Source organism: Syzygium oleosum, unplaced genomic scaffold (genome assembly GCF_021117445.2).
Source record: "Syzygium oleosum isolate NSW1041296 unplaced genomic scaffold, Sole_v2.1 Sole_v2.01, whole genome shotgun sequence".
Classification (NCBI taxonomy): domain Eukaryota; kingdom Viridiplantae; phylum Streptophyta; class Magnoliopsida; order Myrtales; family Myrtaceae; genus Syzygium; species Syzygium oleosum.
The window spans coordinates 33,457,376-33,471,419 of NW_026607485.1; the positions used below are offsets into that span (position 1 = coordinate 33,457,376).

At 45.1% G+C, this 14,044-nt stretch overlaps 1 pseudogene; it reads right to left on the reverse strand.

The window, feature by feature from the left end:
• Positions 1-234: 234 nt before the first annotated feature.
• Positions 235-12,794, reverse strand: LOC115667141 (ABC transporter I family member 20-like; annotated as a pseudogene).
• Positions 12,795-14,044: the final 1,250 nt, after the last annotated feature.

A 14,044-nucleotide genomic window follows, 5' to 3' on the forward strand; every position in this document is an offset into this window, starting at 1 on the left:
TATCGAAAAACATAGGTAGCAAATGAGAAGACTGTAACCGATCTCAAAATAAAAGAGCAAAATGCTTATGAATACTTTCTTCAGCCAGAAAGAGAGAAAAAATATGGATCACTTTCCGCCGTTTGGATGGTTTTTGCTAGACTGTCAAATTTTCTGATATACTGAAGGCAAAACCAGCGAAACATCAATGAGGAATAATTATGCTTGAAAAGTTTCCAGGATGTCTGTGTTTGACTACTGTCTGAGTACTCTGTTTTAGCTGAAGAGGTTAACTTTCTTCACCAGCAATGGTAGAGTGCAACCTTCCACCAGCCCAACCGTTATTCAAAGGCCGTGCAGCAGTGGGAGCCCGATCACCGGTGACCCGGCTTCCATCGATTTGCTGTTCGTACTCAGGGAGATCTTTTGCCTTCCTCTCTTTCATTCTCTGCTGTTCCTAACCTCTTTCGCTCCTCAGCCAACTCTCAACCGTCCTCTGCAAAGATAGTTGTCCTGATATAAAAGATCAAACATCTATGTTAACCAAGTGAAGTTAAACTAACACGACGCCGGTTTAAAGGGAAAAGTTACCATCAGCGACAGTTGGCTAATTTCCTTGATCTTACCAATCGGCATTTCTAACTGCAACTTTCCATGAGCCACATACACGTGCAGCAAAAGGAGCGATAAATTTGCTTTGATGCGGAACATGCCATACAAGCTTTTATAGTTTATCCCAGCACTGAGACATAGAGAGCGAAAAGATGAACTTAAGTAAAGAAGTACATAAGCACATACAACATGAGTAGGCCAATCATCTAGGCCATAAAAAATATGGGTGGCATAGATTATTGTGGAACCTCTCTGTTCACATTCCTCTCCGAGAAACTTCGACTGTTATCTCATCAAGAAGAAGCACCTATTTTTTGAAGGATGTAATCCATAAGTACCCAAAAGGCCAAAACTTGCAAAAGTAAACAACAAGAACTTCCAAAATCCAAAACTGTAATAACGGGGCATCATCCGTAAACATAAAGAACTATAAGGGCTCCACACTTGCATAAATCTAAAGGTGCAGGCACCTTGAATGGCTTGAGGAGTCCCATACAGATTTGCACTTGCCTTCTCTGACCATCAGAAACCTTATGCATTCTCCAGGATAAATCGATGTCTAGCACCTATACAATCAAATGACCAAGTCACCTACTTTCTCTTAAATAATAAGAATCATAGCAGATTTACTTTTTTGGATAAGCCCTATTGATGTCCATTGTCGAGCATATACATTTGGTATATACTTTAAGAAACAGCAGAGTTTTTTTTTTTTTAAGTAAAATCTGTCTTTGAATCATTCTCTGTCCTGAAAGTTATTGTTTCCCCTTCATTAGCTCAACTCTTCTCAGTGGATCTATACCTGCCACCCCAAATATCATTTTGTCTGCAGAGACATCCATCTGTATAGGAACTTCAAAGCCCACATCGTTGCTAATTTAAGGCAAAGATGGTTGTGTTTTTTTTTGCCCAATATCAACAGCAGCATTGTACGCATCAATCCTACCGATACAAATCACCCCTGCTCGTTCAGAATTACCAATTACGCAAAGCAAACTCGAGATCAACCGGAAAAGAACGCAATGCACATAAGTACGCGGAAGCAACTTTCATGAGATCTTAAGAAGTACTTAGATGAACCTCACTTAATGTCCCACGGGTGCGGACTCGATCGCAGCATATTTTTCATTACTGACAAGAAGCACACGCAAAATTGCAAATTTAACAAGACCCCTCAAAAAAACAATCATTGCCATCCACAAGATCGTTATGAATTTAACTTCAAGCACACATTCTTAGGTGGCATGTATTCCTATGTTATCGTTCCACTTCCTAACAATATCTCCATTATACCTATTTACCAGCTACAAGCTTCCTCTTGAGAATCAAGTCAACTGTACTTCAGCAGGCACAACATTACAGGGCGCACGCTGCAAGCCTAAATGGGCATCAGAATAACGGTTTGCATAAATTCCCAGTCGATTTAATGAACGGAAGCCAGAGCGATCTGCAACTCTTTTAAGCTTACCGCTATCTCTTTTAACCTTTCCTTTTGGTAATCTCACCCGTGAAGTTTATCAGAAAAATTAAGGCACCACAAACGCCACGAACTCCATTTATGCAGAGTCAGAGAATTAGCGAGCTAAAATCGAGCTTCTTCGAGTGAGTCCCGAATCGAGCAAATCCAAAAAGGGAGAAAATAGAGCTTCAGCAACGAGTCAGACCAACAATTGGAGCTTCGGGCAGCGAGAGAGAGGGGGCATCGACTGCTGGAGAGCATGGAGGTAGCCATGGAGAGAGCGAATCGAGATTTTAAGAGCTAAATGAGCAAACCGACGAAGAGGATATGCTACCATTTTTGAAAGAGAGATGGCGTGAGCAAACCCTAAAATTTGGGGCAAAATGTGTTTCGCAATTCAACGAGGGAGGGGCCGCGCACGTGAGAGAGAGAGAGAGAGAGAGAGCGAGCGCGCGCGCGCAGAGCCCAAGCAAACGAACGGCTCATTCGTGTGGAACCATGGAGTTTTGAACGGAAGCAACTGAGAGAGAGCGACGACGACGTCGTTTGTATAATCTTCAGCCTTGTCACGTGTAAAACGGCGTCGTTTTGCAGCCCCGAACCCTCAAGGGACCACGTAGAATTTTCAACGGTGTTTCCTGATGAAACCCTAACGGAAGGGGGGGTAAATGTGTCGTGCACATATAAGTTTGGGGTTAGGATAAATGTGTCACAATGATCATAGTTTGAGATTTTTAATGTCTTTTTTTTTCCTTTATCGAAATTTGTTAGGCCTTTTCCTCTATTTCTTGGGCGAGTTATGTTGATGGGTTTGATTTGAATCTGGGTAGGGTTGAGTATGGATTATTTAAATTGCTTAGCAAATAAGTAGGCAGATCTAAGTTAAATGAGTGGATTTGGGTGGAATACATTGATAACCTACCCAAATTCAACTCAAACCACTCATTTTCCCCCGCTAATCGGGGGGTGTTGCTGACTTGGGTGAGTTGGAGCAGCGGCTGACGTGGCACAGGGTTGGTCGCTAATCAGAAAATTAGAAAATTTTGGCAGCTTACTTGTCTAGCTTGACTTTTTTGGGGACCCAAGAAGTGTTAGACGTTGGCATCTTATAGATTGCCGGAGTTCAAGACAGATGCCATAGGTTTTTCGAGTGAATAGAAATGAATGGCCGGAGTCTACCTTATCGTGACTTTATACAGGTCATAGGACGCCTTCATCGGCCATTTTAGTTTTGGCAACGTGAAGAGTACAAGAGCTCCTGAATTTTGTGAATGTGGATCTACCAGAGGTTTTGTGAATTGTGAATTCTGAATGTCTCGTTCATAATTGGTGCTCTATTCATAGGCTTATTGGGTGGGGCTTTTCTTATATTGCGCGCGTTGGTCAATGGCTAGAAAATGTGGATGTTCATGAATGAAAATGAGCGCATATAAATTTGCCCTAATAATGATTAAAAAGAAATTACACCCAAGAAAATATTTAATTCATTAGGTGTCTTCATTGCGTCCCTCCTCATGATGCGGATGATAAACCGTCGTGGTTGTCCACATTCAGCTGGAGTTAATTCTTACAATAACCGAATTTTTGCGGCCAAGTTGTACCTATTGCCTTCCATAACCAATTGGTAATATCATAGACATTAATGGGATTAATAAGTCACGAGTCATGCTTTGAAGAACTGAAAAATGCGAAACCTTATTTTTTCCACCACTTTAAAATGTTGGCGACATTATCTTCGCCAACTTTTTCATTGTATTTGGAATAGTATATTTCAAATACGGCTCGACCTCATTTGTAGATAACAATGAAGAGCTAGCGGAAGTTCATGGTGTATTCTTCTTTTCACGAAGCAAAAGATTGTACAATTTCTTACGCGCTACTCGGTGAGGATGTCATCTCCATCCATGGGCAGATTTCGTCGGATTGTACAATTTCTTAGGCGCTACTCGGTGAGGGTATCATCTCCATCCATGGGCAGATTTCGTCGGATTGTACAATTTCTTAGGCGCTACTCGGTGAGGGTGTCATCTCCATCCATGGGCAGATTTCGTCGGATTGTACAATTCCTCACCATCGCCAATACTTGCTCCACTTGGACCTCCTCACATCGTCCCAAAGTTTCGTAATATTGAATAAGTAGAGTTCCGAGCCACTCCAACTTACATCTCAGACCACGACGATGGACACCAAACGAGAGGAGGAATGTCATTGTTATCTTCAAACAATTACAAGCAATTTTTCCATCAAGTCCTGAAAAACCAAGGGTCTATCATGGCAACACAGATGGCAGAGATTGTTTTCGGAGAAATCGCTCAGGAAGAGCATCGTGCAAAATCTGGAATTTTTCGTCTTGTCACAAATTTCAAGTATTTCATAAGGAGAAATTACAATGGAAGTAGGTATTAAGAAGAACATGAAGAGTGCTGATTTAAGAACAATCACAGGAGGTGGAAATGAAGACGCGGCAATTTTGGTTGAAAAAAACAAGGCTTACGCTTTTTTCAGTCCAAATATGATTGTAGACATTCTATTACTTTCAATTTACCACGTTATTCCTTGCATGACTCACTATAGCATGCTTTTGGAAGATATAAATTTTCAATTATAAATCTACCCATGAAATGAAGACTAAGGTAAAACGTGGAGCTCATTCTTGATTTAAGCTTATTTCTTGCCTTTCTTTTTCTTCTTTTCGTCTAGGTTCTTTTTTTTTTTTTTTTTTCCATTTGGGATAATACTGGTCACTCTCTTTTCCAAAAACAATATTTGTTTGACTGATAGCCAATTAGTTACTGTGTTAATGAGTTTTGTGTGTGTATAAGTAAATGGTGTACTAGGAATCAATTATTCCAAAAATAACCTAAGCACAAGTAAGAGTGAAGAAAATCATCTACAAATTTAATGAATGCATTTGGTTTAATTAAAACTATAATGTGTCATTACGTTATAATTCGTTGCTTAACTCTCAATTTATTGGATGAATCTAACGGTCTTTTTTTTTTCTTGTCATCACTACACGATATTTTAATAGATATTTTAAAAAACATAATAATATGACAGAGTTAAGTAAATTGAAAATTCTAAACAGGTGAACTCTTGGACAATGGAGGATAAGTTCCGAAGAATAGAAACACATATAAAAAAGAGTTGTGTGCAATTTTTGGCTTTTTCTTATTTTGACCCCAATTGTCAAGCCCCGAACCCTACGACGCGCGAGCATCCCTGCCGTGGTCGATTCAAGTGCGGCGTCCCCGGAAGCGTCGCCGACCAACACCCAAACAGAGTACAAGGCACATGCGGAAGCAACGTAAACACCCATACAAATCAAATACGAGACCAAGGATAGAACAATAAACATGATTACAAATATACACTTGCATTAACATCGGAAAACTTATACAATATTCATATACTGCATGAACATCAAAATCAAAAGCGGGTTAACAGCCACTACTAACAAAAAGGGGTAAGTGGCCCGGGCGGTTAGGGGTACTAGAACTAGGTGGGGCTCCGGTCAAAAAGGTACTGGCCCAACCTAACTAGGGTCTAAGGTCTACTCTAGGGCTCCCAGTCTGGGTCAGAACTTGACGAGTCGGAAGAACTCTCGGACGACTCCATGGACTCCAACTCGGTATCGATCTCGGATGACTCTTCGTCTAAACCGTCCTCCTCATGTGCTGCCTCCAGCTCGAGGTCCTGCTCCATCGGCTCTGGCTCATCCTCCGAATCCATCGGCTCCGGGTCTGAGTCCCCATCCTCCGGCTCCTCCTCCATCTGCTCTGGTTCGTCCATCTCCCAAACATCCGGCCCGTGCCCTAAGTCAGCACTAGAGCTCTCCTCGGACGCACGGTCAGGGCTCGCTAAGTCCCCATCGGGACACTGAGGGTCAACATCCCCTGACTCGCTAAACGGGACCTCAAAAAATCGAAGGGGTCCGTAAGTCCCTGTAAGATCCTTGATACACCACCCTATGTACATATGAGGCTGGTCAAGCTGCTCGCCCGCATCGACCCAAACTGTAGTCAAGTATCTAACATATGTATCCCCGTTCCCTGTGGGGTACTCCGTCTCCTCCCGGTCTATCCAGTAAGGGATTCCAAAACGAATAGGTATTGCGGACATCTCAAGGCCGGGGGTCTGAAAAGTTGGGTTTATACAACAGTGAGAATAAATCTCAGCTAGTAGGCCCCCTAAACCTAAACTAGGCTAACATGCACCTCCTAATGAGCACTAAACAACACACAATCCAGAATATAAATGACTTAGGCCCTCGGGCCCAAATCCAAAACTCAATTGGCCCTGCAGGTTAGGCACTATATAAATTCACAATAATAACACAGAACTAAATCGTGGCACATACATAACATCACTTGGTCACAACGCATGTCATGCATATGCTCATGCTCATGCTCATACTCGTGCTCATGTCTCATTAATGCACTTTCGCACACTTGAACTCTTGCACACTTGCGATTTACCAATTTTCCTCCGACCCTCGTAAAACGTATCAGGTCTATCACTTCGAGATCGATCTCTGGCTCGCATAAAACGCATTAGGCCCATGACACAAACCCGCGTAAAACGCATCAGGTTGGTCATCTTCCGGTAATCCGGACATCATCCCGCGTAACACGCCTCAGGACGGGTTCAATACCCCGCGTAAAACGCATCAGGGCTTTATGTGATTACACGTTCAGAATCACCAATTATTATCTGAACCCCGCGTAAAACGCATCATGGCATTTTAGGTGATCACATCCTCATGTCATTCGTGCACACTTGCATATGCACATGTCATGCCAATGTTCGAGATGCACACTCATGGCCATAACGTTGACACTCGGACATCCATGAAGTTCACGACGAGCATTCAATTTCACAACACCACTTGTTCAATTCACAACGCAATATGCTCAATTCAATATATCACAAGCCCAACTAATCAAATCATTCAAATAACACCATAACCTGCTCAATTCACATTTCAATATGCCCAATAAACTAATTAGTCCAAATCAATCACAACATGAAATTTGGCACCCAATTTCACGCAATTAAAACACCAAAACTACTCATGCCGTTCGTCTACCAAGCGTCTCATGAATTGGCCACGCCAAGCACATCAAAGGGCATTACACAATCACACTCAATTCATGCTTAATTTAGCCCCCTCATTGGCCGATCATCATTCCCTAAGCAATTCACCCTAAAACCTCGATTAACCAATTATGGCCCGAATCAACCCTATACCAAATCAGCCATGAACAGTCTACCCTAGGCCATTAAATCACCTCCAAATCGTCACATTAGACCACAAGAATCACCATGAAAACAGCCACCACTCGGCCCACAAATTACATCCGCCAAATTCCCATTTTTGCCCGAATCAAGGCGCCTATGCTCAGCCACCACACAGCACACTATAGGCCATTAAACCTCATTTAAATCATCACGCTAAGTCACTAAATTAACCACAAAGTCAGCCCCTAACATCCTCCACAATTTAACCACTAAATTACCCTAATTAACCCCTAAAACTCATCTAGAAATGTACATTAGCCTAACTAGGGTTTAGGGTTGTACTCACCTGGATTCCTAAGCTCCCAACTAAGCTGGACAGGTGGGGAAAATGGGTTGGCTGAGCTGGAGCACGGCGGGGCAAGCGGCGGCGACGGGCAACCTTCACGGTGTCGCGAGCGGTGGCGGCTTGCGGACGGCGGTCCACTTCGGAGGGGGCGCTGGTCGGTGGCGGATGAGGAGAGGAGAGGGAGAATGGGACGGTCGGAATGGTGGTGATGGAAGGCGAGGTGGTGGTGGTGGCGGACCAGCTCCGGCGGTGGCAGCGCAGCTCCGGCGACGGCGGCAGAGCTCCTCCGGCGAGGGCCTCTCACGGCCAAGCAAAGAGGAAAATGGAAGAAAGGAAGTTGGCGTGGGAGGGGGAGATGGCTGGCTGAGGTGAGGGTGGAAATGAGGGAGAGAGAGAGACATGTGAGTGTATAGGCTTGGTTTAGCTTAGTGGGGGTTGGTGAACAACTATCCCCAAAATGACCATCAAGTCCTCATCCCAATGACCATGATCAAGACTTGCTAAGTATCTTGGGGGCATTATGGTCCTCAATTTTCAGCATTATTGGGCTGAGATAAACCAATATAAAACTCTAAAATAATATCCAAATAGTCTCAAAATTCGGAATATAAGGCTTAGGGCCTAGGGGCAAAACGGTAATTTTTCGGTCCCGGGTCAAATTTTCAATTTTTGACTTTACCGATCCCAAATATGATTGGCCACACTTTTACGACGTTGTCCTTGCAAAAGTAGTCGCGCACGCCCACGAAATTCGACACGGAAGTTCGGACTCAATTCCACGATCGATTTTGCTCAATTTGCGATTTTAGCGTCTTTCACTAACGGGCGGCTATTTAGGGGTTACGCGTATCGACCTAGGGTTACTCGAGTCGTGACGGTCTCGATTTCCCAGAGAGTACGAGATTTAATCACTAGTCCCGGGGTCGCGATCGTTTAGAATAAGCTCGGGACCGTTCGCCACGTGTACTCTCGGTCGTGCGGAATCACCTGCTATCCGATCGTACGTCGTCGGTCAAACCAAATCCGTCACTCTCCTTGGACCGGACCACATTGGCACAAAATATTCTCTCGTTGTATCTCGGAATCGGACTCAATTCACGGTCGAGTTCTTGGGTCCACGTACTGCTTTCCTAGTTAGCCTTTCTCTATTGGTCAGTATCCCGAGAATAATCAGTTCCGGGTGAGACTTACTAAAACGAAATGAGAAATAAATCAATTTCATTGATTACGAAAGTGGGTCGAATTCGGGACGTTACAACTCTTCCCCCTTACAAAAATTTCGTCATCGAAATTTACAATCTAACCCGACTACTCAAATAAATGGGGGTGTTGACGTCGCATTACTTCCTCGCTTTCCCAGGTGGCGCCTTCTGTCCCGTGATGCTCCCAAATAACCTTGACCAATGGGATCGTCTTGTTCCTCAAAACTTGCTCCTTCCTGTCCTCGATTCGCACCGGTCTCTCCACGTACGACGCCCTGTCGTCCACGTCTATTACCTCATGATTCAGCACGTGGGTCGGATCCGGTTCGTACTTCCTTAACATTGACACGTGGAAGACATTATGAACTTGCGACAAATTCGGCGGCAAGGCGAGACGATAGGCCAACGTCCCAATCCTTTTCAAAATCTCGAACGGGCCTATATACCTTGGACTCAGCTTTCCTTTCTTGCTAAATCAAGATAATCTTCTCATCGGCAAGATCTTAAGGAATACATGGTCGCCAACCTGAAACTCTAACGGTCTACGCCTTCGGTCCGCATAACTTTTCTCGACGGCTCGAGTACATTTCTTAACCTTTCCGGATAATCCTTACCGTTTCCACCGATCGTGAACCAACTCGAACCCGTTATACTTCTTTCCCCACTTCGTCCCAAAGACAACGGTGTTCTGCACGCCCGCCATAAAGTGCTTCAAATGGTGCCATTTCGATACTCTATTGAAAGCCGTTATTGTAGGCGAACTCAACCAAATGCAACTGCTCTTCCCACTTGCCCTGAAAATCTAACACACAAGCCCTCAACATATCCTCTAAAGTCTGAATGGTCCTCTCAGATTGGCCATCCGTCTGCGGATGATAGGCCGTGCTGAATTGCAACTTTGTTCCCATGGCCGATTGCAGACTCTTCCAAAAATTCGCGGTAAACCGGGGATCACGGTTCGAAGTAATTGATACTGGTACTCCATGGAGACGAACTATTTGCCGCACATATAACTCTGCGTACCTTTCTAGCTCGAAGTCCTTTCGCACTATCAGGAAGTGCGCTGACTTGGTCAGTCTGTCCACTATCACCCAAATAGAGTCGTGTCCCCTCTGGCTTCTCGGTAATCCCGTTACAAAATCCATCGTAATATGCTCCCATTTCCATTTCGGGATTTCCAACGGCCGCAACATTCCACCAAAGCTTACAATATCGTGCCTTCACTTGTTGGCATGTCAAACACTTGGCCACATACTTGGCTACATCCACCTTCATTCCGTTCCACCAATAATGCTGCCTAAGGTTCTGATATATTTCGTGCTGCCCGGGTGAATACTATAATTGCTCCTATGAGCCTCCGACAAAATCTCTTCCTTAAGCTCCGAATCATTGGGCACACACAAACGTCCTTGAAACTTAAGAATTCTGTCCTCGGCCACTTGGAAGTCCGGTTTCCTCTTAGTGTCATCCATCTCCAGAATCTTCTGAATCTCAGGGTCCGTAGACTGCAACGCCTTAATCTTGGTTTGCACTTCCGGTTCAATCCTTAACGTCGCCATTAGACTGGAGAGGTGTCTTACCTCAAACTTAAACTCTGAGTCTCGCGCTCCCTCCAATAAAATCCACTCTTTGACCATTAATTGCGCGATGCTCGATTTCCGGCTTAAGGCATCCGCTACCCGATTGGCTTTTTCGGGGTGATATAAAATGTCACAGTCATAGTCCTTCAGCAACTCCATCCAACGCCTCTGCCTCATATTCAATTCCTTCTGCGAAAACAGATACTTGAGGCTTTGATGATCCGTGTAGATCTGGAACCTTTCTCCACACAAGTAGTGCCTCCAAATCTTGAGCGCGAAAATGATTGCTGCCAGCTCCAAGTCGTGAGTCGGGTAGTTCATCTCATGAGGCCTTAACTGACGCGATGCATAAGCAACCACCCTTCCATGTTGCATTAGCACGCATCCCAATCCCTTAAGCGAAGCATCGCTATAAAATCTCATATCCTCCCGGTCCTAAAGGGATCGTTAGCACCGGCGCAATCGTCAATCTCTGCTTCAATTCCTGAAAACTCTCTTTGCACTTTTCCGTCCATTCAAACTTCGTTTCCTTCTTAAGCAATCTTGTCAATGGAGTGGCTATTGCTGAGAATCTTTCTAAAAATCGTCAATAATAACCTACCAGTCCTAAGAAGCTCCGAGTCTTAGTAACCGTCGTCGGTCTCGGCCAATCCATTACTGCCTCAATTTTTGCTGGATCCACGGAGATTCCTTCTCCGGAAATTATGTGCCCAAGAAACGCTGCACGGTTTAGCCAAAACTCGCACTTGCTAAACTTAGCATACAGTGCATGTTCTCTTAACGTCCGTAGAACCTTCTCCAAGTGTACTTCATGCTCTTCGGGACTCTTTGAATACACTAGAATATCACCTATGAAGACGATGACGAACTGATCCAAGAATTCCTTGAATACCCGATTCATTAAATCCATGAAAGCAGCATGGGCATTAGTCAGCCCAAACGGCATTACCGTGAATTCATAGTGTCCATACCTTGTCCTGAATGTCGTCTTTGGGATATCCTCCTTTTGGATCCTTAGCTGATGATACCCTGTCCTCAGGTCAATCTTAGAAAACACCGAGGCTCCTTGCAACTGATCGAACATGTCGTCAATCCTTGGGAGGGGATACTTATTCTTGATTGTCACTTGATTCAGCTGACGGTAGTCGATACACAGCCTTAACGAATAATACCGACGCTCCCCATGGAGACGCACTCGGTCGGATAAAACCTGTGTCTAGCAGTTTCTGCATCTGCACCTTTAGTTCTTTCAACTCTGACAATGACATTCTATAACGCGGCTTCGAGATTGGCTCAGTCCTAGGGGCCAACTCGATAACAAATTCCACTTCTCGCTCTGGTGGCAATCCCGGCAATTCCTAAGGAAAGACATCGGGAAAGTTGCACACTGCTGCTATATCTTCTAGCCGCACTTCTCTTGTCGTCGAATCAACCACACTTGCTAAATAACCTTGACATCCCTCATGTAACAACTTGGTTGCTTCTACTGATGAGACCCAAGGGATCGAGGTTCCTCCTCGACTCCCTACAAACTTAAATCTAGGGTGTCTAGCCGAACTAAACTGAATCACCCTACTACTGCAATCCATTAAGGCATTCTGCTTGACTAACCAATCCATGCCCACAATCAAATCAAAATCATACATGGGCAAAACAGCTAAATCTATCTTGCTTTCTACGCCACCAATTACTATCTCACAGTCCGGGCATCCTAACGATATGCATATCTTATCCTTTAATGGGGTAGTCACACATAAACGCACTTCTAACAAAACAGGATTTAATCCAGCCAATTCAACAAACTGAGCAGACACAAATGAGTGCGACGCCCCCAGATCAAACAAAGCATATGCTACATGATTGCACAGAGAAACTATACATGTGACCACGCCTGGCGCATTCTCTACTTCTCTTCGCGCCATGGCGTACACCCGTCCTTGTGCCGGTGGCCTATTCAGATTAGCCGGCAGGGGATTCCCAGCCTGATTCGCAACTCGAGGTTGTTGTAGTTGCATCGGGGGACCTGCTGGGCGTTGCTGGGGGCAATTCTTAATCTGATGGTCCATACTCCCGCATTTGAAGCAGGCCCCAAATCTGTTCTGCTGGTGTCTCGGCTTTCCGATGTTCTTCCTGATCGGTGGGACAAATCGCCTATTTCCCGTCATCGGCTTCTTCTTGAGATGACGATTGTCCCTGCTCTGGGCAAACCGCGACCCAGAAGCGACTGCCCTATTAGTCTGATCTCGCTCTATAGCCTGCGCCCGCTCGTACATCTCACTATAGTCCTTGATGTTCAGCGATATCATCTGACTTCGCAGATCTGGTTTTAGCCCATCCCGGAATCTCCTAACCTTATCCTGTGGGTCCTCAACCATTCTAGGGGTAAATCTCGATAATCTGGCAACTCCGCTTCGTACTGATCCACGGTCATCTGTCCTTGGCGGAGTTGCATAAATTCAGCCAGTTTTCTTTCCTGGGCACTCTTTGAGAAATACTTTCCATAGAAATTTTCGGTAAACACGGCCCAAGTTTGGGCGGTACCCTCGGGAAATACTATGGCCTTAGTGGCCTTCCACCAGTCGTTCGCATTGTCCTGCAGCTAATATACCGCCGTTGTCACCCTTTCAAGATATCGGTGCACCCTAGAACATCGAAAGCTTTCTCCAGGTTCTTCTATCCCGGCGCGGTGCGTCTCGAGGTCACATTTCCCATTGAACTTTGGAGGTTTTAATTTCAAGAACTGCTCGACCAACTTAGACATCGGCCTGATCACATTTGCCAGTCCTGGAATAGGATTCTCCTGATTTCCCTGATTCCCATTATTTCCGTTGTTCCCATTGGCCCCATTGGCAGCAGCAATGGCGGCCTCAACAGCAGCGACGATAGTGGCATTTCTCTCCTGGGCTAGCCTACCTCCCAGAATTCCAGCTTCCTCGAGAGCCCTTAAAATTCCATCTACCCTTGGATCCTCGGCAACCCTCACTTGCGGTTCTACGCGATCTTGCTCACGACCTCGACCTCTACCTCTATCACGGCCTCGACCTTTACCTCTTCCTTGGCTACTCATCTTCCCAACTCACACGCTCACTTATCTGCTATAATTCCCACACAGGAATTAGAGATCTAAACCAAGCTAATCCAGTCTAAGGTCTTAGGCAGGAAACTCAACACAATAGCAGTCCATCACTCAGCATGCGACTAAGCATAAATAGCACAAGACCTCAACCAAGGGGATACACGTACTTACCTCGGGTCCCGCCACACCTGCACCCTTCTTGGTCAATTCATATAAGCACTCAATCAAAACACGGACAGGTCGGGAGGTACACGTAGCACACGAGGTCACCCTCCGGCTACCTAAGGTCATCGCTCCTTATCACTCCGGACTTCGACCCGGTTTGGACCGAGCTAACCTTGCTCGATACCAAATCAACGGGGATGTCACGCCTCGAACCCTACGGCGCGCGAGCATCCCCCGCCGTGGTCGATTCAAGTGCGGCGTCCCGGGACGTGCCGCCGACCCAACACCCAAACGAGTCAAAGCACATGCGAAAACAACGTAAACACTGTACAAATCAAATACGAGACCAAGGATAGAACAATCAACATGATTACACATATACAC